The following is a 7,806-nucleotide window of genomic DNA, read 5'->3' as shown; positions in this document are numbered from 1 at the left end:
AGCCCAGGATCCCATTTGCTTCCCAGGCTGCCAGAGCGCGCTGCTGGCTCGTGTTGAGTCTTTCGTCCATCAGGGTGAAAAGTCAGTGTGCAAAGTGCTGTCGTTACAATAACGTCGTTCATTTCATGAGGGGTTGGAAGCGTTCGTATGCATCGGTCACATAACGTAGTTGAAACTTGTTTCTGTAAGGAAGACCTGAGTACAATGAGAGAATGCAGCGGAGCTTTTAGACTAAGAAGCAGTCATGCAAAATTCATGCTTCAAGAAGAAAAAATAAGTTTAATTTCACTCATAATAGCATATATGTCCCCCGAGAACACAGATCGCTTCTAGCTTCTCTGTTCACATTTCCTCATCTAGTTTGCCATCAGGACAGGAGATGTGGATTCCTTCCAAATCTATGGTTACACACCAGATGCTGGTAAACCAGAAGTAAGCCTATATCTTGCACTCCACCTTAAAAACTACGGCTCCTGAACCACCCGCCAACATCCCAGAAGTCAAAAAATACCTACAAGGTATTTTTTCAGTCCTGTTTCGCACAGGATTCATCTTTTCATATTGAAGAGCACTGCACATAGGAAACTATGCTGACGAGATCGCTTTATGAAATTAACATTTACAGATTCTCTCATTCAGGTCTCACCTGGGAAAACCACTCTTGCCTGAGTATGTAACCCAGTATTATCTTCCTGAAATGGTATAGTGCGACAGATTGCTTGTCCATGCTCTGAAGGCTAGCATGCATGGACTACTCCTTGTCAAGAGGAAACAACAAGCTCTGGAGCCAAAGGACCACTGCTGCCAGCACCCTACCCACAGATGTTCAGCAGTCATAAATAAATGCTAATCTCATCTCTAGTGACAGCACACGAGGAGATAGATTTCTCTTTGCTATTGTAGAATCATAGAATCACCAAGGTTGGAAAAGACCTAAAAGATCATCCAGTCCAACCGTTCACCTATTACCAATAGCTCCCACTAAACCATGTCCCTCAACACAACATCCAGTTGTTCCTTGAATACCCCCAGGGTTGGTGACTCCACCACCTCCCTGGGCAGTCCATTCCACTGCCTGGCCACCCTTTCTGAGAAGTAATACTTCCTAATGTTCAGCTTGAATCTTCCCTGCCATAGCTTGAAACCATTCCCTCTGGTCCTATCACTAATGACACGAGAGAAGAGGCCGACCCCCAGCTCACTACAACCTCCCTTCAGGAAGTTATAAAGAGCAATAATGTCCCCCCTCTCACTCCTGAGCCTCTTCCTGTATTGTAAATGTGCTCATCCAGAGTCTGGCTATCACACTGCTTTAGGCTGTTCCAAGGTCTCAGCAGCCTCCCCAGAGCCGGAGAAAAGCAGAATAAAGTGATGCTACTCCTCCTTTATACCTCTATTAACAACAGTAGCACAAAGATGAAGTAGGTTGGTTTTCTAGAATAGAGCATCAGCAGATGCAACTGGATGTTTAGCATTAATGTTAATCAGTTTCTTCCTTAAGTCATGTAATTGTACATCAAACCACCTCTTCTAGAGGAGAAGATAGGTCTCCAGGGAGAAGCATTTTCTATAGTAAGAAAATATACATGGCCTTTAATGCTCATGAAGATTTGTACAGGAAAGATTTCATCACCACAGATGATAAAATGTACATCCTTCGTGCTAGGTGCTCCAGTTACTATTTTGCACGCATACTTTTACCATATGCCTCCTTATAGTGCTACTTTCCCCAGGCTTAAGTTTACATGCTACAGCATAAGATTAAACTGAGCTCCTTAAATAATTACGGCATGAAATCATATAAACGTTTTTTTCCTTCTTGAAAGTAAAATCCACTGCAGAAACCTAGCTATATGAAAGTAAATTGTGGGGGAAAAAAAAGGAAAACCCAACAAAACAACAACAAAACCAAACAAACAAGTAGTACTTACCTTAAGAGAAAATCCACAATTGCAGATCAACAATTCAATCAACAGTTGAACCACTCATGTAGTTATGCACATATATATAGTATCCGTTTACAGAAGGTCTATTGTATAATCAGTGTAACAGATACGCGTAGTTTTTCATACCTTTTCTGCAGCCTGTTTTCAGCCTGAACATCCTAGTGATGTGTGTGACAAGAGGGTTTTGCAACAGAGGGCTTTGAAATAGGCTTCATGGAAAAGAAACAAGCTAACCCGAGCATCTGTGTCTGTTGTAGCCTCCTGGCAAGTTCAAAGTGAGCTCAGCAGAGGCATGTGATAGGAGTGATCTTTCAGTCTGAGGATGTCTAATGAAACCTGATTTGCTGAGGTACAGGGGCTCTGTGGCAGCACACTTGATCTCTCAAAAACGTGTTAATGTGAGATCACAGCTGTGGTTCTGTGGGATGAGAGGATGCCAGGCTCGTGCTGACAGAAATGGTTACATGTACTGGTAGGGAACAGCCTCTGCTGTATGGAAGTGGGCTTGCTGTTTGTAATTCTTTCCAGAAATGTGAACATCCTTGCACAAGCTGCTGAATTTCGGCGGAAATTGTGAAAATCTGGGCAAATCTCACTAGATGTGAAGATGGGAGGCTGATTGTCTAGATCTGACAGAGTTGGAGACCCAATCCCTGCAAGCACCAACTCAGTGTGGCCTGGTCCAATAGGTCTCAGATTGTGCCAGCATTCCTTTTTTGCAAGTTCCCTTTCCTTGCTGTTGCAAATTCTGATGGAGAGAATGCCGTGTGAGATCAGAGGGGTTTTGAAAACATCCTTTTTGGGGAGAAAGTTTCTTTTTCCTGAAGGCATTACTGATCCATGATGAAGAAACTGCGAATACCCTGGGGGAACTTGCAAAAAGCTTCCTGGATAGAGAAAGACAAATGAGTTTTGTGCATCTTCGTCTATTTAATTTTCTGCCATGCGATGGCACTGGTTAGCTGACCAGAGGAGCTGATGGTTTACAGGCTGTATACCACGGCATGCGCAGAGCATGCACAGCCCCACAGAGCATGGCTTCTGCCCACGCGTCCCCACCACAGCTTGCTTGGAAACTTGGGGGTGCACCAAATGTTTGTGGAATAATAGAAACCAACAGTTTGCTTTTCATTATATATTACTTCATAGGTCTAATCCCTGAGATGAATCCACAGCTTGCCTATTTGGTACTGTGAAGCAAAATACTCATGGGTAACTTTTAAATGGTGGAGAAGAATGAGTGGCACAGGAAAGGAAAATTAAAACAAACTTTACTTAAAGAGGGAGGGAAAATCTACACAAATGGTAAAGTTTACGATAGTTACAAGAGATGGTGTTAGTCTCTTTTGTGAGTGTGCCTTGAGACTGCTCAAGAGCTGCTAGCTCATGGCTTAAAGGAGGACCTGGGGTATAATTTTAAGCTTTTTCAGGCACTTAAGTGAATTCTAAGCACTCGGTGTGTTCTTTAAACTACCAAACAAACATAAACACCAGGAAACAAAAGCAAACATCTAGAATCTAACAGAGAAACACAGAAGTCCTCTGTCAGTACAGGATGGTTGTAGTTATCTGTTCTCAAAATGGAATTAAGGATGCTTCTAACACCAGGGAAGACTTAGCTTGCCTCCAGATGGATGAGTGAAAGAGGTGGGTGGCAATTAAACAAGCTGAGGGGATGGAGGAGGGCAGCAATGAGGACTGGTGGTGTGGTTCAGGTTGGCAGTGGAATGTGGGTCGAATGTGAGCTATGATTGATCTGTGTGCATTGAAAGCAACTGAAGGGATAAACTTGGAACTTCTCTGATCTGTTTAGTTGAAAAGCTAGTTATGAATAATTAGCTGTGGATGTGGCATTTTGAAATAACGATTTAATAATTACTTAAGCTTTCATTATCAGGCAGGAATACTTTAATTTGATGGCTTTTATTTTTAAAGCATCTTAACCACTGAATCATTTTTATACTCGCTCTTTGTAAAATGCAAGGCATGTCTTTTTTTAACTGGCAAGACTGAAACTTTGAACACTGACAGACTTGGAGCTTACATCAATTCTATGGGCATGATGGACAGCACGCTTGAAATAAAGCAGCAGCCTTACCCATTCCCTCTCTTTCCACTTTGGCATGATGGTTTGCATTTTTCTCTTTAATTTCAAAGAAAAACTATAAATAGGAGTTGGAAACTGCATGTATGTGGTGATTGATATGGATTTTGTTTACTGTTCTCATCTACTTGCCTTAAAAAGAAGGTCTAAGCTTAAATTAAGAGCTAATGATCCAGCAGTTTGTCATCCTATGCCATGTTCTTGATCCATTTCCAGCATGTAAGCTTAATTCTCTCATTGTGACTTGTCATTGATTTTTGGCAGCGCTAGTTCAAGCCTTCTTGTTTAACAACGAACAAATACGAAAGACTGGTGGATTTGAATCAAACATATTTCTTCAAAAATGACTCCTGGGACCCCCTACATGTTTGTGTTAATTTTTATTGTATTTTGTTTAGGAGAAAAAAAAAAAAAGAAGAAGAAGAAAGAAAAACAACCAAACAACCAAACAACTCAAACAACTTAGCTTTTTGGGTGTGTGGTAGGAGCTAGTTTGACCTAGGTCTCCTGATCAGAAGGTAGAACATAATGCTATAAGATGAAGGATGAAGAAAGGCAGTAAAACATTTAGGACTGATTTGTGTGTGTGTGTTTGAGGAGAAAAAAATATATTGCAAAGGTCCAATTATAAATCCCATCAGTACTTCCTATACTTGCATGTTGCTGTGTTGTTGAATGCAAGTTTCCTAAAGGAGTTAGGTATGTGGAATTTAGTTTATGTGGTTACTTATGCAAGCCGTAACTAGCTCAAAAGATGCCAGAATTGTTAGTAAAAACACTAATAGTGATAGATTTTAATAGCAGTAAGGGTTTCTTTTAAAACCAGGAATAGGCAAATGCATTTGGGGACCTGAAGTGTGTAGAATATATGAAATTTTTAATGTAGCAAGAGCAGCTGCAGCCGTCAGAGAATGGAAGGACTTCAGATGTAGGGAAGAAAAGCAAAAAAAAAAGGAAGGATGCCTCCCCAAAGCCCATATTTAGTGTTTGTGAATTGTTGGTAGCTTTTTAAATGGTGGGTGTAAAGAGCAATCAGTCAATCTTTACAACAGATCCCAGATAATTTTCCCAGGGTGGGTTATACTCTTTTTCTCTGCCCTTGGCTGCAGAGCCTATGCTGCATCTTTGAAGAAATGCCTATTGTTAATTCTGAAAATATGGTCTTTCATCCCACTCAATGCTGATTGAGTTATAAATGCTTTTGCGTTTAGAGGGAGCGTTTTCTGTGTCACAGGTAGACAAATCCTCTTGCAGATCTGAGATCTAGCCTGGTTCAAACTGGTTGTGTGGGCAAGATCCGTGCATAATTGCCTCCATCTTTCTAATTTTGATCTCTGGTATTTGTTATTTCTGGTTTGCAGCAAATGGATGATGTTCAACTTCCATAGCCCTGCTTGGAGCTTCCTGTGCTGTGCTATGGTGCTTCAGTTCCTGGCTTCGGAGCTGCAGCTACAGGATTTTGAGGTATGTTGTAAGCTACCTTGCAATGATGGCAGTCACTGTGCACACAAATAGCCATTTATGTCTGTCCATCTTTTTGGTGCATTCAGAGATGTGCCAAGAGTAACTTTAATTCAGAAATTGAGATCTCCTTAAAATATATTTGCCTTTCTAGCTGGGAAAGTGTGTGGTTTTAGTTGTACTTACAATTTGACATGGTCTGTCACATCAGCAGCTGATTTCTCTGCTGTGGTAACCAGTGACGACTGTAGGCATTTATGATTATATTTGATCTAATTCTTTTTTTTTTTTTTTTTTTTTTTTTTTTTTTCCCTCAGAATTGACTATAACATACATAGCTGGCTGATACTTGTGTCCAGTTAAGCTTGGATGCTGCTCTTGCTTTTGATGGAGCAGAGTTGCAGATGAGATCTGGCACCTAAGCAGGCCTGTATTAGACTGAAATTACTAATATAAAGTCAGATAAGTAAACAAATGAGGAATTTGGAGTCTTTTTAGTTTATGAAGCTTTTTTTCCATTCGGTATCTGCCTTTTTAACACGGAGCTGACCAGGATGGTCTTGATATTTAAGCTTTTAATCCTAACAGCTCATTTATTTATTTCTAGGAGATGTTATCAGCACATGTAATAAATTAATGGGATTTAATGAGCCCAGAGCAGCCCTGAAAGGGAGGAATTGTGTTGCACTGTGATGGATGCATCTGAGCAATGAGGTATTATATACTTTGCTGTCAAACTGGTGTCCCTGTAAAGCTGAGCTGTGTGGCACTAGGGGCTCTGTTCTGCACTCAGGTGAGGTGTTATTTTGCTGAGTGGTCCCTTTTACAGTTTGAAGTGATTTGAAGGGATGTGAGCCTGTAAATGGAAACAGGTGCCCTTGTAAGGGAGAGGTGATGAGGAGGAGTGGAAATATATTCCACTGCACATCCCAGGCCGAAGTAGCCTCAAAGTGGCTTAATCTCACATGGGAAGGACTGGCGTAGCTCAGAAATGAAGCAGCAACCAGCTGTTCTGCACAGCGCTCCATGAGATCCTACCTGTCACTGCTGACCTGGGTGACACGTGCCCAGCACCACCTGCCAGTGACACTTCTGCAATGATGCCGAGCTGTGCTTAGTGTCAGGCTGGCCTTGGAGAAACAGGCCTGTGCATCCTGACAGTGGGCTGAGTATTTTGGCCTCTTGGGATTAGTGGTGGTGGTGTTCTGGGTGGCTTTTGGTGCTGATGAAACCTGTAGCACTTTCAAAATTCCCAGCATCGCTGCATTCAACAGTACTGTAGCATCAGACCTCACTGTATTTAGGCTTCAGGCTTGCATCCAGAAGTATTAAAAAGCTCGTGTTTGGCAGGAATGTTACCCTTGATATAAATTTCCATATAAAACTCTCTACTTGCCTTTTCTCCATGCGTTCCCCTGTTTGCCTCACCCTTACATTTTTTTGTTGCTGTTTCTGCTTGGCAGTTACAATCCTCACTGTGTTCACCTTCAAGGCATCTGCTCTGGGGCAATACAGGGTGAGCTTTTTAAAATTAAAAAAAAAAAAAGTGTTTTTAGGCTTCCTGAAGGCTCTCTGGGGCTTTTTGCCTGCTTGTTTATGCTCAGTAGAGGAAATGTGTGAGCGATGGGATGTGGCTGCAGTGGGGAAGTGACAAAGGATGTAGTGGGGGCACAGTTCCCCGTCCCCCTTTGGTCCCCTGGCCTCTCCTTGGTCCCCCTGTGGTGGCATTTACACCTCTCAAACCTCCTGGGCTCTCTGCTGATGAAAGAAGGGCTGTGTGGTTGTTGGCTCCAGCCTCAGCACTCCAGGGCATGGTTTCAACCATGTCTATGGAGACCAATTTTCAACATCAAAACAAACCCGTGTAAGTGGAATTTATATTACCTTTAAAAAGTGCGAGTCAACAGAGCGGAGGGCTCTGCTTCGAGGAAGCCTCTTGGGTTTGTTCAGGGAATTACTACAAATATTTTACATCCTTTCTGGGACTCCAGGCAACCTCAGGAAGCAGCTGTCAAAATGCCCCAAGTTGCACGACTGATCCAGGGTGACTATCGAGCCTGTGGCATGAGAAACACATCCACCCCCACCTCCCACCCCTTCACCTCATCAGCAAATATCCCACACTACCTAAAAGCATCATCTGACTCGCAGAACAAGGTGGATCTTTCTAAACATCTGGACAGTGTATTTTTACCCTGAACCGCTGGGTTTGGGTCTAAGGTGATGGTGGCTGAAGGAAAACAGGGCAGAATCTCTTAATCCCAAGTGCCCCAAAGTGTGCAAATGTAGGTGACC

Source organism: Coturnix japonica, chromosome 3, assembly GCF_001577835.2.
Source record: "Coturnix japonica isolate 7356 chromosome 3, Coturnix japonica 2.1, whole genome shotgun sequence".
Taxonomy (NCBI): domain Eukaryota; kingdom Metazoa; phylum Chordata; class Aves; order Galliformes; family Phasianidae; genus Coturnix; species Coturnix japonica.
This window is presented reverse-complemented; position numbering follows the sequence as displayed.